Source organism: Cibotium barometz, chromosome 47 (assembly GCF_041138505.1).
Source record: "Cibotium barometz isolate CiBa-2024 chromosome 47, ASM4113850v1, whole genome shotgun sequence".
Classification (NCBI taxonomy): domain Eukaryota; kingdom Viridiplantae; phylum Streptophyta; class Polypodiopsida; order Cyatheales; family Cibotiaceae; genus Cibotium; species Cibotium barometz.
The window spans coordinates 286783-307149 of NC_141092.1; positions in this window are offsets into that span (position 1 = coordinate 286783).

The following is a 20367-nucleotide window of genomic DNA, read 5'->3' on the forward strand; positions in this document are numbered from 1 at the left end:
AGGTACTTGGTTAGTACAGCGCCAATATGCATTGGATATGTTGGCAAAGTATGGCATGACAGGGTGTAAACCTATGAGTACACCATTGGAGCAAAATGTGAAGTTGCGGGCTGATTATGGCCAGGAATTGGATGATCCTTCTATGTACAGGAAGATGGTTGGTAGTCTCATATACATGACTATCACACGCCCAGATTTGAGTTATGCAGTGGGGCTAGTGAGCCAGTTTATGCAGAGCCCCAGGAAACCACATTTGGATGCAGTGAGACGCATCATGAGATATGTGAAGACCACAGCACATTATGGTCTATTTTATGAGAGTGGTAAAAGCTTGGACATACATGGCTACACAGATGCTGATTGGGCAGGTAGCGCATATGACAGGAGGTCTACTAATGGATATGCTTTTACACTTGGAAGTGCAGTGGTGAGTTGGAGTAGCAAAAAGCAACCTACAGTTGCTTTATCCAGTACAGAGGCTGAGTACAGGGGTGCTGCTATTGCTACTTGTGAGGCTATATGGTTAAAGAGTCTCTTGACAGATTTATGTGAGCCTCTTGATGGGAAAGTTGTCATTCATTGTGACAACATGAGCAATATACAGTTGGCAAAGAATCCAGTGTTTCATGCGAGGACCAAACACATAGAGGTCCATTATCACTTTGTCAGAGAAAAGGTGCTGGATGGTACAGTTGATCTTCAGTATGTGAAGACTGATGAGCAGGTGGCTGATATCTTTACGAAGCCACTTAGCAGGGAGAAGTTTGAGTACTTCCGGACTATGTTGGGAGTACATGGGATGAGCTTGAGGGGGAGTGTTGAGAGCCTTGATATCCCAAGCTCATCTACATCTTCATCGGCAGTACATCATGAGCTTGAGAGGGGCTATTGAGATTCAAGCTCGATATGTCAGTGTGAGCCAGCTATGCTATGTGCTGGCAGATTAGGTAGGAACATGTGTGAGACATAAATGACCGCGTGTCCAGCTGGTCATAGTGTGTGGACATTAGCTAGGGTTAGTAGAGTGTGGACACAACTCATTGTGTGTTGTGTGGATGATGGATTAGTGCATTATGCTTTGTGTGAGAGTGGACATGGCTTCCCTCTATGGTTAGGGTTTGCAATATACATTAGGGTTTGCTCCTGTGTGTGTGTCTCCTCCCCCTCTACCGATCTTTCAACACCTGTGAGGGTTGTTGACTACGACAATTCAAATATGTGTAGAGACTTGGTAAACCCAGGCTATGTGGAGGAGGAATATGCATCATATTCATCCAAGGAAAATCTCTTTGAAAGTCCCGCATATCCAAGCCAAGCATTGGAGGCTCAACCAGAACAAAATTCTTTGATGTTGCTAGTAGGCAGCTACCAACCTAGGACTCCAGGCCCCTCAGGTCAATGGCAGCAAAGGAAAGTAGAAGCCAAACTAATGGGCCCCTGTTATGAGTGCGGAGAACCCCATTGGGCTCGTGATTGTCCACATCGTTCAAGGCAAGCAGCTCGATCCAATACAACAGTACCACAGTTTCCACCAATTGAAAGATATTGTCTAGGGTGTTGTGTAGAACACTTCCCAAAGGATTGTTTGCTGAAACCACATGAGGAAGGCACCTCTCAACCAAAGGTCTCACTCAACTTTGTAGGGTCAGTTCCATCGCCGCCTTCATCAGAGAATGAGGATGTCGTGCCACTTAGAGTCATGACTAGATCACAGACACGAAATGCCGAAATGCAAACTAATGAGACACCTCGAACTAGGGATGCAAAGGCAAATCTAGTGGACAAGACCCTACATTCCAATAGAAAAAGGACCGCTAGGAGGAAAAAGAACCGCAACAAGCAAACTAAGAGTGCATCCACTAGTTCTCAAGAAGTCTATAAACAAAACATAAGGGATCAAGCTTTTACATCCCAAGAAGTGCATGAGGAGCATCAACCTCAACCTGGGCCTAGTGCTAAACAAGATGAGGCTAGTACAACCGAGGATAGTTCTGGGGGTTCTATTTTTGTGGATAAGGTGAACGAGACTCTAGATGCCATCATTGATGCTCATAGAAGTTGCATTGCAGCTGAGCTACCCAAGAAGCTTCAAGAATACCCAAACCCTCGTGAGTGATGAGGAGAAGATCAATCTAGCTGTACATCAGCAACTCATTAGGGAAGCTCAATCAATACTTGAGGGCCCACCTCCACCTAGGGGCCCAACCTCTCTTAAGCCAACATTAGAAACCATACCAGAAGTGTCATCAAGTAGGGAAATGAAAAGTGAGCTCATCTCACAATCTCATAGCGAGAAGTCTGCACCAATTGCCACCCCATTGAAAGAAGGTATTCTGCCACCACCTAGCCTTGCCTTCCCATGCAATGATGAAGTTATTGATGCTAACGAGGACATGGCAAATGAGATGCGGGTAGCAGTTCATGAGAAAGTTAATGAGAATATGTCCTCTATTATTTTACCTCCATTCTCTGAGGTGGATTTTACCAGGAGCACAGAAAACAACTTTAGATGCCCAAGCATCTAGGAGGAAGTTCAAACAATTATTTCTCCTAGAAGTAAGCATACAATGAAATCCTTACCATCATATTTGGGAGAATATGAGAACTGTTCTCAAACCTTGAGGATACCCTCCATGCATAGAAGGTTGACAAAGGAGATGGATATGGGTATCGTGCAAGCTATTTTGTCAGCACCAGTGGCTTGCACCTTACCTTTGCTTGATTTGATAAAGCTTCGACCTGAGTTGTGGAATGATATTGCCACATGTTTGTTAGAGCAGGTATTGCTACAAAAGGGTCACCATCATTGTACTATACACCCTAAGACAAAGCATGTTATGTTATGCCAGTTCCTATCAACAAAGTAGGAAAATTTTGTGAGGACGATCAAGGAAATGCTACCCTCCCATTAGAAGTGCGAAAAGTAGCTTCAACTGCAATACTTGATAGTGGTGCAGGAGTGGGCATTGTGACAAGGTCCATTTGGGAAAAGTGGGACAAACCAACTATTAGGAGTACCAGGATGTGCTTGTAGCTAGCAGATGGAAGCTTAGAATATCCCCTTGGGCTGCTTGAGAACATATTGGTCACCACATGTGGGATTGAATATGAGCACACCTTTGCAGTAGTGGATTTTGGAAAACATCCAAACTATGAAGTGATATTGGGTAGACCATTCATGCGACAATTTCAAATGATTCAAGATTGGGGATACAATTATTTGTACCTCCGACATGATTCTCTCATCACAAGAGTCAACCTAAAGAATCACTCATATCGTGATGTAACAAGGTCTCCAATAGATGAGTTTGATTCTGCTTCATCAGAGGGCTCAAGAGTTACATTGTCAGATGGGCGAGAAGATCTGTGGATGTGTGGAGCCTCATGTAGGGATTTCAACATTGAGAGACTTAAGGGTAATCGAAGTGTATCAGATGAGGCATACATTCCACAACCCTTCCCTGAGCACTTAATTGATCCACTAGAATGGAGTCATGTCCTTGCAACTCCACTAGAATGGAGTCATGTCCTTGCAACTCCACTAGAATGGAGTCATGTCCTTGCAACATTATCGACATGTGCTTTACCTAAGCCAATTCAATTTTGTGACTCAGATGGATATGACATCATTCCTATACGAATGGTACAACCACGTGACCTTCTAGATGTTTTGTACTATGGGGATGCATCCACAATAGCACTGCATGTAGAGGAAGTCTCAGTGGAGGATTTAACACTCAAATCTGCTAATGATGCTGATAAGGAAGATGGATGGGACTCTGATTTTGATAATGATGTGATAACCCTGAGGAAGAGTTAGGAAAGGCACGCCTGCTCTTGAGAGGAAGGGAGGTTCAAGTAGAGATCCCTCGAAGCCGACCTAAACGTAAATGCTATAAGAGCCATAAGAGAATCCGTAAACAAGATGAGAGGGAACGACATGAGAGACTACAAAAAGAAAAGGAGGAGTTTAAGAATGAACACTCTCGACCACCACCTCACTTCTCAGGAAAGAATGGATATCTATACTATGTCCAAGCACAAGATAGTATCAAAGACCAAGTAAAATGATCAGATGGATTCCAACTAGGAGAAAAGCTAAAAACTGTTAGCAAAAATCGTAAAAAAACGAAGAAACAAAAACCAAAACTCAAGTCTAAAACCGATTCAAAAGAGAATGTCGGAAGTGCAAAGATAACGGTTGAACAAAAAAATCTGATGCAAGATTGCAAAGGAGAGCTCAAAACCGCATGGTCTTCAATGAGTGACGACTCAAGTGGACAAGAACAAGGTCTCAATGTTCCCCCCAACTTCACACAGTACACTCTTCAAGATCGGAAGATTGTTTTTCAAAAGCCCATGCGACAAAAGCCAAGCATGCCAAGGGTTTCATATGATGGTCCAGAAGATGCAAAAAAAATCGATATCGCTAAGCCAGGAGAAGAGCCTCGCTATGTGTGGATTGCCACAGACTTGTCCTTAGATGAGGAGAAGTTATTAATTCAAACAATAAAGGAGTATCGTGATATTTTTGCTTGGAGTTATAAAGACCTCAAAGGAGTTGATCCAAGCATATGTCAGCATACAATTCCATTGCGAGAGGATGCAAAGACTTCCAAGCAACGTCCTTATACTTACAATGAGAATTTTGCACGAAAGATAAAAGAAGAAATAGACAAGCTCTTAGAGGCAGAATTTATCTATGAGATTGAACACACTGAATGGGTCTCCCCTATTGTAGTGGTGCCCAAGAAAAATGGAAAACTTTGAGTATGTGTAAACCTCAAGAAGGTAAATGCAGCTACTGTACATGATCATTACCCACTTCCAATCACGGATCATGTTCTGGAACAAGTTGCAGGGAAAAAGGCATATAGTTTCTTGGATGGATTCTCCGGTTACAATCAAGTGTCAATTGATCCAAAGGATCAACACAAGATAGCCTTTGCTACTGAAGATGGCATCTTTGCCTATTGTGTTATGCCATTTGGTCTAATAAATGCACCAGCAACCTTTCAGCGGTTAATGAGTCATGTATTCAAGGAGTACCTTAGGCAATTTCTTGATATCTTCATGGATGATTTATGTGTTCACTCACAAGAGCGTGATAATCATATAGAACACCTCAGACGTGTTTCAAAAGTGTCAAGTTTATCGTATATGCTTGAATCATCCTGACAAGTGCAAATTCATGGTAAGACAAGGGAAAATTTTGGGCCATATTGTTTCTTGCAATGGGATTTCAACACATATGGATAAAATTGATGTCATTGTCTCATTACCTCGGCCTATCAAACCTAAAGGGATACAAATATTCATGGGACATTGTGGCTATTATCGTCGATTCATCTACATGTATGCTGTCCTAGCCAGACCATTATATGCTCTTCTTGTAAAGTTAATTGGACTGATGAGTGTGAGGAATCCTTTGTAAAGTTAATTGGACTGATGAGTGTGAGGAATCCTTTGAAAAGTTGAAGCAAGCATTAGTGACTGCACCCATCTTACGGGCACCAAATTGGAACCAAATCTTTCATGTCCATATTGATGCTTCAAACTTTGCAATTGGATGTATTTTGGCTCAATCGGGAGAACATTATAAGGATTTCCCAATCTCATATGCTAGTCGACAGTTGAACAATGCTGAGAAGAATTATACCACAACAGAAAGAGAAGGTTTGTCCATGATATATGCAGTGAAAAAGTTTCGCCATTACCTTTTGGCAAACAAATTCATATTTTTTGTGGACCATCAAGCATTGCTATATTTGGTGAATAAGCCTTGTGCAACTAGAAGGATTGTGAGGTGGTTTGTCATCCTTCTTGAGTTTGATTTTGAAGTGGCAGTCTGAAAAGGAACAACTCATCTTAGGGCAGATCATTTGTCTCGAATCACCTCTGGCGAAGCTCCTATGGTGGGTGTGGATGATGATATGTTAGATTCAACACTTTTCCTTGTAGAGACAGCTCCTAAATGGTCTGAATCCATCTTAGAAATTTTGACAAGTGGGCAGATACAACTAGCGGGTCCTAATGTGGACCTATGGCGACCATTCAAGTTAATCTCAGGGAGATTATATCGTCAGGGTAATGATGGAGTGTTGCGGCTTATACCTAACCCTGACCAATATGAGGAGATCTTGGAATGGGCACATGCGGCTATCGGTGGAATCCATGCATCAACTACTACTTGTGTGCGACGTATATCTCACGATGGGCAATGGTGGCCTATCATGCAGGCGGATGCTGAAAAATTTGTTCGTAACTGTGCTTCATGTCAAATTCAACAGCCAATTCATAATGTCACATTATTCCAAATTTCAACTACACCAAGTTGGAGTAAGTATATTGTGGACTATCTTCAGCATGGTCATACTGATCAAAAAATTCCTAAATATCAAAAGCATGCTATTGAAGTTGAAGCGGCAAACTATATGCTGATAGAGGGCCAACTCTACAAGAGGGGCAAGGATGGCAACTTATGCATGTGTGTATGTGAAGCTGACTACTTGAAAATCTTGACTCATGCACATGCAGGTGTTGGGGGTGGACACTTTTCGGGCAATACCACAGCTAAGTTGATTAGGTGGTCTGGGCTTTGGTGGCCAACCTTACAAATGGATGCCGAAGAATATGTAAAACGTTGTGACGATTCCAAACCTCCCATCACAAAGGACAATATGCCATTGTGGCCTATGTTAAGCACACGTGCTTTTGCTAAATGGGGTATTGATTTTGTCGGTCCCATTAAACCTCCAGCTCATCACACGCATGCCGAATATATTATAGTCGCAAACTGACTATTTGACCAAATGGGTAGAGGCAAAGGCTACAGTTAAAAATGATGCCAGAACCATAGCCAAGTTCTTGTATGAGTACATGTTTACACGCTATGGCTTACCTATTGAAATCGTTAGTGATCAAGGTGTGCACTTTGTGAATGAGGTCATAGAGTTTTTGCTTCAAGAATGTATGGGTAATTCACAAGCGTTCTGCACCCTATCATCCCCAGAACAATGGACAAGCTGAGAGTACTAACAAGATTCTCTGCACAGCACTCACAAAGATTGTTGAGGGACATAGGACTGATTGGGAGCAAAAGTTGCACTCAGTTCTTTGGGCATATATGACAGCCTATAAAACATCTGTGGGCACAACCCCATTTGAGCTTGCTTTTGGGCTAGATGCAATTCTTCCCATTGAATTTCTTGTACCTACTCTATGAGTTGCTAAACAATTGGACTGGACTGGTCATGAGCTTTCACAACGCATTGATGAATTGGAAAAGCGTGATGAGACCTGCTTATTGGCGGTAATGGGATGTATGCCGAGAAGAGGAGACAAAAGCAATGGTATGATAGAAATGTAACAACTGGCCGATTCAAAAAAGGGGACCTTGTGCTCTTGTACACACTTAAGAAGCATAAGAGAAAGCTCAAGAAACGTGGCCTAGGACCGTTTGTGATTAATGAGCTTACTCCAAGTGGTGCAGTGCGTTTAGAGACACTAGAAGGTGAGCAAATGCCTGAGCAAATGCCTAACTTCATTAATGGAAGTCGTCTCAAGAAATACAATGAACCATTAACTAAAGCCATGCTTCAACAAATGCATGCTGCACACACACGGAAAGAAGCACATGACCTACTTAAACGTCAGGCTCAAGAAGAGGCTAAAGCTAGAGTTGCAAAAGCCAAGGAGCATCACATGGCTTCTATGTTGGCCTTACAATCGGCTACTGATGAACAATATGTCGATCCTTTCAATATTCAAGTGTGTCTTCATCTTCATGAGACTACCTACTTTGTCTCTGCCTTATCTGACTCTGGTGGTGCAAATTATAATGTTCTCTTGTTTGACACATGGATAGCCTTGGGACAACCAACACTTATGCACATTCCTATTGACTTACGAAGCTTCTCAGGTGAAGATAACCCTATAGAGGGAAAATGTGTCATTATGATGTCCATTCAGGATCACCAGATGTCAGTTCCCTTTTATGTGGCAAGTAAGTCCAAGGCAGTGGTAGAGGCTGTTCTCGGTCGATCATGGTTAAGTGCTACCAATTGTTCATTAGATTGGAAGAATAGACAATACAAATTGCAAATTGATTCTGATTACATCTTGGGATCTGCTACTCCACGAGCTTTTTCATGTCAAAAGGGTGGTGTTTCTACCTTACACAACCCACTTTCAAAATCTGCTCTTGAAGCTCCAACACAAATGATGTGGATAATCGATGAGTCCTCAAGTGAGGGCCATGGCTGGCATGTTCCAACTACTCTAGTCACGAATTATCAATTTGGCTACCCAAAGATGAACTTGTACCATCTAGCCTAGTTGCTAAGCCTCCTAAAAAGCACATCTTTTCCAAGCCTAAACCTTAGATTGTTACTCATTGGGTCCCAAAGCATGTTCTTAAAGCACAAGGCTATTATGAGGGTGCAACAGCACTTTGGCTTCCCAAATGCCATGGTTTACTAGAGGTAAAAGAGTGTATCAATAAGATTCCAACAGCCACCCTTGGTTTTCCATATCAGTGGTGCAAAGGAAATCAACACAACCTCTTCAAGATAGGATAGGTGGTTGTGATAGCACCTACAAATCTCCTTGTGTTGACCTTCCCAAAACATGTATTGAATCACTAGTTGTCCCAATTTCTCCTTGTTACACAATTCCACCATCAACTTTTGTACCTAAGACAAATCCAACTTTACATGAGTCTCCTTTAAGCATAGATTCTAGCACTTCAATGCCTTAAATCCTCTTATCTTGCTCAAATTCCTCGACAATTGCTAACCTTCCCACCTCTTAAGAAGGACATACCCAAAACCAAAGGTAAGGCATTAACACTACAATTGAAGCTCTTTGGTAGATCAGTGTTTGAATAGTCTCACATTTACTAATGTGGTTCCTTATGCCTTTTGTACGATTCCTCCCCCAACCCCTTTTTGATGTCTAGTATCTTCCCCTGTAAAATCAACCCTCTTCAGAAATATAAAGACCCTGTTGCTAACTATTTTAGCCTAGAGAGAGAAAAATTATTCTAGAGAGAGAATATTCAGATTTTGAATATTTTTGGATAGAAAAATATCTCTTATAATTCAGATGAGTTCCCCTGAAACAGAAATTCAAAAAAGAATTTTTCAATGTGCAATTGGAATTAATTGAAAATAGCTATAAAGAACCTTAGCCTAAGGGTCTAGATTTTCAGAAATCTTTAGACTATGGTCCAATTAAGGTTCCTATGGACCAATAGCATCAATCCATGTGTAGGGAAAAGATAAATCCAAATTTGTAAAAAGAAGACAAAAATGAGTAAATGCTCACATAAGGTGAAGAGTTAAAAATGTACAAGGTTTATTAGTAAAAAACTATGAGCAATATTAAAAATATGAGATATTTTGGGTATCCAAAAATGAGTAAATGCTCACATAAGATGAAGAGTTGAAAATGTACAAGGTTTATTAGTAAAAAACTATGAGCAATATTAAAATGATGCCATTATGACACATATGTAAGGAAGGGGAATTCTTTAAAGGAGGTGCATATTTCACATAAGATGAAGAGTTTAAAATGTACAAGTTTATTAGTAAAAAAACTATGAGCAATATTAAAATGATTCCATTATGACACATATGTAAGGAAGGGGAGTTCTTTAAAGGAGGTGCATATTTCACATGCTTGAATGAGTTTTAAACTCATAAAAATTGAGATATTTCATCTCTCCTCTCTCCTCATTTAAGTCTAGTTCCAAAAAGTTAGCTTAACTGACCTAAAAATGGTCAAATATTGACCAAACTGATTTAGAAAATTCTAGAATCAGTTTGTTTGGTTAGGAGCTCAATTTTTCCTATAAATAGAAGCCTCCCCCTTGTTGAAAAATATATAGTGTTTATGCATCGTTACTCTACTCCACCTAAACCAAGAACTGTGAATTCATTTAATAATTCACTAGTTTTTGGAGCTTCCCTCTTTCTTCAATCCCTATTAGTGGCTCCATCAACATACTTAACCAATTGATTGGTTGGGGGCCTCTACCGTGAACAAAGAATCAAGCAAGTTGTAAGGTAATTAGTGAATATTGATCTTTCTATAATTTCTCAATGTTTCTCTCTTCTCAACCCCTCTCAAGCTTGAGAAGTTTAATTGGTATGTTTTTTTTTTTTAATGCTATTGAAGTTTGAATAGTAGTGAAGAGTTACATAATGCTATTGAAGTTAATTTTCATTTATGTTTAAATTCTAATGATTTTTATGTAAATTCTCTCTCTCACTCAAGAAATGGTCATACTCATGAACCGCTCTCAATCCAAATCAAGCTTTTCATAAAGCTTTTCCTTAACCCAAGATTAAGCTATGCTTGAGGCCAAACTAATGGCTTTTTTCTATGCTTTTAGTTTATGTATATTAATGATTCAATCCATTATGGATTGATAATCCAATTAGAGATTATTTTAATTATTTTCTTAATGATAAGCATTATCCCTTAGAAAAATTGAGATTTATCAGTCATAGCAGCGGAGCTATGGCAAAATTTTTATAAAAATTATGCATAAAATAATTTCATTCAAAGCATAAAAAGAGGACTTCCTACCATATTCTAGGAATTATCATCCTAGATTAATTGAAAGAATTTCATTATAATCATGGAGAAATTAAATTTTAATATCATGCATAAAGGATAAGTTTTTATATCAAAAGTGTTATTTTTACCATTTTTATTTCATGCATAGAAGTATGCATAATGGATAAATTTTTATATCAAAAGTGTTATTTTTACCATTTTTATTTCATGCATAGAAGTATGCATAATGGATAAATTTTTATATCAAAAGTGTTATTTTTACCATTTTTATTTCATGCATAGAAGTATGCATAATGGATAAATTTTTATATCAAAAGTGTTACTTTTACCATTTTTATTTCATGCATAGAAGTATGAATAATGGATAAATTTTTATATCAAAAGTGTTATTTTTATCATTTTTAATTTTCATGCATAGAAGTATGTATAAAGGAAAATTTTTATATCAAAAGTGTTACTTTTATCATTTTTAATTTTCATGCATAGAAGTATGCATAAAAGAAATTTTTTTATATCAAAAGTGTTACTTTTATCATTTTAATTTTCATGCATAGAAGTATGCATAAAAGTTGATTATTTTATTATAAAAGTGTGACTTTTATCATAATTGAATTTCATGCATAGAGGTATGCATAAAAGTTGATTATTTTATTGTAAGAGTGTTACTTTTATCATATTGGATTTCATGCATATAGGTATGCATAAAAGATATTCTTTTTATACTAAAAGTGTGATTTTTCTCATAAATGGATTTTATGCATAAATTACATGCATAAGAGAAATTCTTTTATTCTAAAAGTGTAATTCCTACCAAATTGAATTTATGCATATGAAGATGTATAAAAGATTGATTCAAAAGTGTCATTCTCATCTAAATTGAATTTATGCATAGGAAGATGCAAAAAAAAAAATATTGATTTTTACTTCGAAAGTATTAATCTCCTTAAATGGAATTTATGCATAAATAAATGTGTAAAGAAATCTTATATCAAATATAAGAGTTCTCTTGTATTCTATAAATAGATATGAGATGTGATAGGATGTGATAAGAGGTGTATAAGATGTGATAAGAGGTAATAAGATGAATTAAGATGTGATAAGATGTGTATGAGATGAGGTAAGAAGTGTATGTGATAGGATAAGATGTATATGGGTTGTGATGATAGGGCAAGAATGGATGTGATGTAAAAAAATTAGATGTGAAGGCATATGGGGTTATATGAATGTGGATGTGGATGTATGTATGTATGTGGATGTAGATGTGGATGTATAGATATGAATGAGAATGTGGATGTGGATGTATGTATGTATATGGATGTGGATGTGGATGTGGATGTATGAATGAGGACGTGATAGTGGATGTATGCATGTGGATGTGGATATGGATGTGTATGTATGAATGTGGATATGGGATGTGGATGTATAAATGAGGATGTGAAAATGGAGGTAAGCATGTAGATGTGAATGTGGATGTGGATGTGGATGTATGGATGTGGATATGGATGTGAATATATGATATGTGATGTGAAGGAATCTGAAGTGAAGAGATGAAAAATGATGTGATTGGATGAGTACACATATAAATGGAATGTGGAATAATTAATGTGGATTAATGAGGGATAATGTGGAAAAATGAGAGTTAATATAGAAATTGTATTTGTAAACTGTTTGTAAATGCTGTTTGTAAATGGCTGTTTTATGTCAAGAATGCTGGGGAAGCATTTTGACCGTCTTGTGTTTAAGGTCGTGGAGACCTAACTGATAAAGTTGCAACTGCTGACGGAGAGTCAATGGAGGACGTCTCGCGTAGCAAGGTCGACCGAGGTCTTGACCAGCCTCGGTTCGATTTAAATGGTGAGCTTCCGGTATGGTGGATGAGGGACCAAGGAAGCGGCCTATGAGTGAAGCGCTAGGTCACCTGCGAAGGATCCTAGAGGGTGCTGACCATACGGTGCTCGGGCTCTGGGTCGCCGAAGATACCCACACGTGCGTCGTGGAAGATATTGGAACAAGGAGTAAGAGTTGTTTTGTGAAACCGGGCATGGATCTGGTTGATTGACCTTGCTGGTCTTCAATGGATGAGTCCATGGCTCTTTATATGGATCTGTTGGTTGATCTTGCTGATCTTCAACGAGAGTCCATCTTGATTTTTATAAGTGATTATATTGCCGAGTATTATGGGCTAGGAACTATTGAAAAGGCCCCTGTGTGGACAGGTGGTGAGCGTTCTAGTTGCCAATGATGCCATAGATACTCTGATGAAGGAATGATGGGAAATTATGAATCAACTGGATAAATTGGAAGATTGTGATCAGTGGTACTATGGTTTCCTTAAAGGATTGTTTTAAAGTTAGCTGATGCTAAGAAAAAGGCAATTTCATATTGGGTGTGTAAGTGGTGTGGCTAGTTTTATGTTTGCATGAACTTCCGGCTAGGGGGCCTTGGAACTCTTTTCCTTGGTACCCAGGACAAAACCTAACCAAATTCCAAATTGGATCCCATCACTACAGTGGTTGGGTGGTTGGCTAACCCATGGGATCGGATGGGGTTAGGCTGGACTGATGGATCCGTAAATCGAGATTTAAATTCTATTATTACGATAGATGAAGTAAATCCCGGATAGAAATTGTTCTATGGATAGGAATCAACGGCTGTGCCTCTTGATGGGGAAAAAAGCGTTGATTCCAATGATCCAAGTGCAAGTTCTTCCTTGATTTGACCACGTACCGTTAAAGGTGCAGTCAGATCAGTTTGATCAGTAATGATCTTGACTACGTTAGAGTAAAGAGTTATCCTGGTGGAATCGCCCGTGCTTTCCGGGTAAAGGAAGTTTTTCCAGTTTCGGTTTTGGACAAACCGACGGATTAGTCTCTTGTCCGGATATCCGTGGGCGAGGCCCCGAATGTGGGACCCCTGTCCCGCGCGAGAAGTGCTACTTCCGCTACTAGTACCCCGAATCCGTTGCTCGGTGGGAACAGGGATCTCACAGCTGGTATCAGAGCGAATTGGTTAATAAAGATCAACTGAGAAGACAAATATGTCAAAAATTTATGTAGAAACACAAAAAGGTTGTAATTGTGTGATATAATTCATACAATTTGATATTTAAACTAAAATTTGTAATTTGGTAATTGGGTCTTCAGATGGAAGTACCGCAATTATATAGAATCCCTGACTTGCTTGAGGCCTAGACATGATGGTATTTACCTTATAATTCCAAGGGCCGTGACTACCCGTATATACCGAGAGTATACTGCAGCTCTTTACTGACAGTATATACGAGTAAATCTAAGACTTGAAATTATAAGCGTTAATGCTATCTAGATGATGATTTCGAATGTGATTGATATGATTTTTAATTCTGTTTGAGAATGGATGAATTGATTTGGATTCTGATTGAAAAATGATGATTTTTAAAAATTAGTTGAAATATAATGAAACCACAATGAGGGGGAATGGGACGAATCCCTGTGATGATATTCATAACTAGAATGATGATAATGAATTCAGCAAATCACTATGAGATTAGTGGGTTGTGCTGTCAGATTGCTGCTGTTAATACTTGATCAGTAGATCAAGTTAAGGGATGTCAAATTGAGGACTTGCTTGACTGAATTTCCGTGGAGGAATGTTCCGAAGGAAACTTTTCGGTCTAATGGACCATTATCATGTTAAAGATATGAATGATATAATCTGAATGAATTGTTATTTAATGATGAGTTCTATATAAGGGATATTTATCCTAGTGTTCTGTTGGGTTGACCAGAATATAAGGAACCCCAGAATAAAATTGGATCTTAAGAAAAAGAGCTGTCCTCTACCTTGCGAGATGAGGACATCTCGCACTTTCTAAGTGGGGTAGAATGTAAGATTCCTCCCCAACCTTCGAGGTATACAGGAGTAAGAATCTCCCTTTCTGATCTTATAATTATTCCCTCTCTAAAATAAAAGAAAGTTTCTGTTTAAAAAAGAAAGACCCTTTTCCTAGAATACTTCTCAGGAGTCACGCCTATTTTAAGGATTCAGAACAATGAGTTCAGAAGTGAAAATCGGTGTTTTGGATACCAAGGTTTTGGTTTTCATTCGAGTACGGCCCAAAAGAAGTTCTTTATCTATTGGGGAGTTTAAGAAGTTATCCCCCAGATATTGTGAGCCTTATATCTGAATTCAATGAAAGTAGGTGACTTAGCCTACAAGCTTCTTTTATCTCTTCATCTCAAAATTCTTAATGCCTTCTATAGAAAAATGTGTCAAACCCAAATCATGGAAAGACGGTAAAACTTCAGTGGCAAGTTACCGTTGGCTTCTAAGTTACGCTAGCTCCTTCCTTTATATAAGTCGTAACTTTTACTTGTCGCTCACAGTAATCTTACTTCCATCGATCTCCTTTCTTTCTTAATCTCCTTCATGGCTTGGCAACAAGAACTAGTTTTATCCATAATGATTCCTCACCTTCAAGACGCAAGTGAATCTGTGAAGAAGGATTTTATAGAGCAGTATGAGCGCTCACTTTTCCCTCACTTGGGAACTTCTGTAGCGCAAACCAAATGGCGGACCTATCAAAACATAACTAGGGTAACACCCTGGGGTCAGCAGCACTTTCGTAACAATGTCCGCTTGGCCATGGTTATTGAAGCTTTGGGTTTGGGTCCCCAATACTACTGCGTCATGAGATCAAGGCATTCTGGGTTTTCTGAGCGAGTCTTCTTACTGGCGTGTTTTCTTCCTCATGAGAAGATATGCCTTTACCCCGTTTTTGGCTTGCCTCTCAGAGGTCCTTTTGTTAGAACACCTCATACCACTGAGATAGGCGCAGCAATAACCCACAGAATCATTCCCATAGATGAGTTACCTTATACTTGTGCAGCTTGTGAGGACTGCTTTTGTGACCATATGATGGACGGGCTTATGGAAGTGTAAAGAGTTCCTCTATCTTTACTGTATAAGTTCCGAGAATGAATAAAGTTTAAATCTTGTTCGTATTTTGAATCTTGCTCTCTTTAAGACTTATCTTGGTGGTTAATCTTGATTAAATTTTTTTTTTCTAAGTCTCATATTCGTGAATCTTGCGAAATTATCACAAGTTGCGAGATGAGGACATCTCGCGTTTTTTAAGTGGGGTAGAATGTAAGATTCCTCCCCCAACCCCTTTTTGATGTCTAGTATCTTCCCCTGTAAAATCAACCCTCTTCAGAAATATAAAGACCCTGTTGCTAACTATTTTAGCCTAGAGAGAGAAAAATTATTCTAGAGAGAGAATATTCAGATTTTGAATATTTTTGGATAGAAAAATATCTCTTATAATTCAGATGAGTTCCCCTGAAACAGAAATTCAAAAAAGAATTTTTCAATGTGCAATTGGAATTAATTGAAAATAGCTATAAAGAACCTTAGCCTAAGGGTCTAGATTTTCAGAAATCTTTAGACTATGGTCCAATTAAGGTTCCTATGGACCAATAGCATCAATCCATGTGTAGGGAAAAGATAAATCCAAATTTGTAAAAAGAAGACAAAAATGAGTAAATGCTCACATAAGGTGAAGAGTTGAAAATGTACAAGGTTTATTAGTAAAAAACTATGAGCAATATTAAAAATATGAGATATTTTGGGTATCCAAAAATGAGTAAATGCTCACATAAGATGAAGAGTTGAAAATGTACAAGGTTTATTAGTAAAAAACTATGAGCAATATTAAAATGATGCCATTATGACACATATGTAAGGAAGGGGAATTCTTTAAAGGAGGTGCATATTTCACATAAGATGAAGAGTTTAAAATGTACAAGTTTATTAGTAAAAAAACTATGAGCAATATTAAAATGATTCCATTATGACACATATGTAAGGAAGGGGAGTTCTTTAAAGGAGGTGCATATTTCACATGCTTGAATGAGTTTTAAACTCATAAAAATTGAGATATTTCATCTCTCCTCTCTCCTCATTTAAGTCTAGTTCCAAAAAGTTAGCTTAACTGACCTAAAAATGGTCAAATATTGACCAAACTGATTTAGAAAATTCTAGAATCAGTTTGTTTGGTTAGGAGCTCAATTTTTCCTATAAATAGAAGCCTCCCCCTTGTTGAAAAATATATAGTGTTTATGCATCGTTACTCTACTCCACCTAAACCAAGAACTGTGAATTCATTTAATAATTCACTAGTTTTTGGAGCTTCCCTCTTTCTTCAATCCCTATTAGTGGCTCCATCAACATACTTAACCAATTGATTGGTTGGGGTCCTCTACCGTGAACAAAGAATCAAGCAAGTTGTAAGGTAATTAGTGAATATTGATCTTTCTATAATTTCTCAATGTTTCTCTCTTCTCAACCCCTCTCAAGCTTGAGAAGTTTAATTGGTATGTTTTTTTTTTTTAATGCTATTGAAGTTTGAATAGTAGTGAAGAGTTACATAATGCTATTGAAGTTAATTTTCATTTATGTTTAAATTCTAATGATTTTTATGTAAATTCTCTCTCTCACTCAAGAAATGGTCATACTCATGAACCGCTCTCAATCCAAATCAAGCTTTTCATAAAGCTTTTCCTTAACCCAAGATTAAGCTATGCTTGAGGCCAAACTAATGGCTTTTTTCTATGCTTTTAGTTTATGTATATTAATGATTCAATCCATTATGGATTGATAATCCAATTAGAGATTATTTTAATTATTTTCTTAATGATAAGCATTATCCCTTAGAAAAATTGAGATTTATCAGTCATAGCAGCGGAGCTATGGCAAAATTTTTATAAAAATTATGCATAAAATAATTTCATTCAAAGCATAAAAAGAGGACTTCCTACCATATTCTAGGAATTATCATCCTAGATTAATTGAAAGAATTTCATTATAATCATGGAGAAATTAAATTTTAATATCATGCATAAAGGATAAGTTTTTATATCAAAAGTGTTATTTTTACCATTTTTATTTCATGCATAGAAGTATGCATAATGGATAAATTTTTATATCAAAAGTGTTATTTTTACCATTTTTATTTCATGCATAGAAGTATGCATAATGGATAAATTTTTATATCAAAAGTGTTATTTTTACCATTTTTATTTCATGCATAGAAGTATGCATAATGGATAAATTTTTATATCAAAAGTGTTACTTTTACCATTTTTATTTCATGCATAGAAGTATGAATAATGGATAAATTTTTATATCAAAAGTGTTATTTTTATCATTTTTAATTTTCATGCATAGAAGTATGTATAAAGGAAAATTTTTATATCAAAAGTGTTACTTTTATCATTTTTAATTTTCATGCATAGAAGTATGCATAAAAGAAATTTTTTTATATCAAAAGTGTTACTTTTATCATTTTAATTTTCATGCATAGAAGTATGCATAAAAGTTGATTATTTTATTATAAAAGTGTGACTTTTATCATAATTGAATTTCATGCATAGAGGTATGCATAAAAGTTGATTATTTTATTGTAAGAGTGTTACTTTTATCATATTGGATTTCATGCATATAGGTATGCATAAAAGATATTCTTTTTATACTAAAAGTGTGATTTTTCTCATAAATGGATTTTATGCATAAATTACATGCATAAGAGAAATTCTTTTATTCTAAAAGTGTAATTCCTACCAAATTGAATTTATGCATATGAAGATGTATAAAAGATTGATTCAAAAGTGTCATTCTCATCTAAATTGAATTTATGCATAGGAAGATGCAAAAAAAAAAATATTGATTTTTACTTCGAAAGTATTAATCTCCTTAAATGGAATTTATGCATAAATAAATGTGTAAAGAAATCTTATATCAAATATAAGAGTTCTCTTGTATTCTATAAATAGATATGAGATGTGATAGGATGTGATAAGAGGTGTATAAGATGTGATAAGAGGTAATAAGATGAATTAAGATGTGATAAGATGTGTATGAGATGAGGTAAGAAGTGTATGTGATAGGATAAGATGTATATGGGTTGTGATGATAGGGCAAGAATGGATGTGATGTAAAAAAATTAGATGTGAAGGCATATGGGGTTATATGAATGTGGATGTGGATGTATGTATGTATGTGGATGTAGATGTGGATGTATAGATATGAATGAGAATGTGGATGTGGATGTATGTATGTATATGGATGTGGATGTGGATGTGGATGTATGAATGAGGACGTGATAGTGGATGTATGCATGTGGATGTGGATATGGATGTGTATGTATGAATGTGGATATGGGATGTGGATGTATAAATGAGGATGTGAAAATGGAGGTAAGCATGTAGATGTGAATGTGGATGTGGATGTGGATGTATGGATGTGGATATGGATGTGAATATATGATATGTGATGTGAAGGAATCTGAAGTGAAGAGATGAAAAATGATGTGATTGGATGAGTACACATATAAATGGAATGTGGAATAATTAATGTGGATTAATGAGGGATAATGTGGAAAAATGAGAGTTAATATAGAAATTGTATTTGTAAACTGTTTGTAAATGCTGTTTGTAAATGGCTGTTTTATGTCAAGAATGCTGGGGAAGCATTTTGACCGTCTTGTGTTTAAGGTCGTGGAGACCTAACTGATAAAGTTGCAACTGCTGACGGAGAGTCAATGGAGGACGTCTCGCGTAGCAAGGTCGACCGAGGTCTTGACCAGCCTCGGTTCGATTTAAATGGTGAGCTTCCGGTATGGTGGATGAGGGACCAAGGAAGCGGCCTATGAGTGAAGCGCTAGGTCACCTGCGAAGGATCCTAGAGGGTGCTGACCATACGGTGCTCGGGCTCTGGGTCGCCGAAGATACCCACACGTGCGTCGTGGAAGATATTGGAACAAGGAGTAAGAGTTGTTTTGTGAAACCGGGCATGGATCTGGTTGATTGACCTTGCTGGTCTTCAATGGATGAGTCCATGGCTCTTTATATGGATCTGTTGGTTGATCTTGCTGATCTTCAACGAGAGTCCATCTTGATTTTTATAAGTGATTATATTGCCGAGTATTATGGGCTAGGAACTATTGAAAAGGCCCCTGTGTGGACAGGTGGTGAGCGTTCTAGTTGCCAATGATGCCATAGATACTCTGATGAAGGAATGATGGGAAATTATGAATCAACTGGATAAATTGGAAGATTGTGATCAATGGTACTATGGTTTCCTTAAAGGATTGTTTTAAAGTTAGCTGATGCTAAGAAAAAGGCAATTTCATATTGGGTGTGTAAGTGGTGTGGCTAGTTTTATGTTTGCATGAACTTCCGGCTAGGGGGCCTTGGAACTCTTTTCCTTGGTACCCGGGACAAAACCTAACCAAATTCCAAATTGGATCCCATCACTACAGTGGTTGGGTGGTTGGCTAACCCATGGGATCGGATGGGGTTAGGCTGGACTGATGGATCCGTAAATCGAGATTTAAATTCTATTATTACGATAGATGAAGTAAATCCCGGATAGAAATTGTTCTATGGATAGGAATCAACGGCTGTGCCTCTTGATGGGGAAAAAAGCGTTGATTCCAATGATCCAAGTGCAAGTTCTTCCTTGATTTGACCAAGTACCGTTAAAGGTGCAGTCAGATCAGTTTGATCAGTAATGATCTTGACTACGTTAGAGTAAAGAGTTATCCTGGTGGAATCGCCCGTGCTTTCCGGGTAAAGGAAGTTTTTCCAGTTTCGGTTTTGGACAAACCGACGGATTAGTCTCTTGTCCGGATATCCGTGGGCGAGGCCCCGAGTGTGGGACCCCTGTCCCGCGCGAGAAGTGCTACTTCCGCTGCTAGTACCCCGAATCCGTTGCTCGGTGGGAACAGGGATCTCACACCTTTGG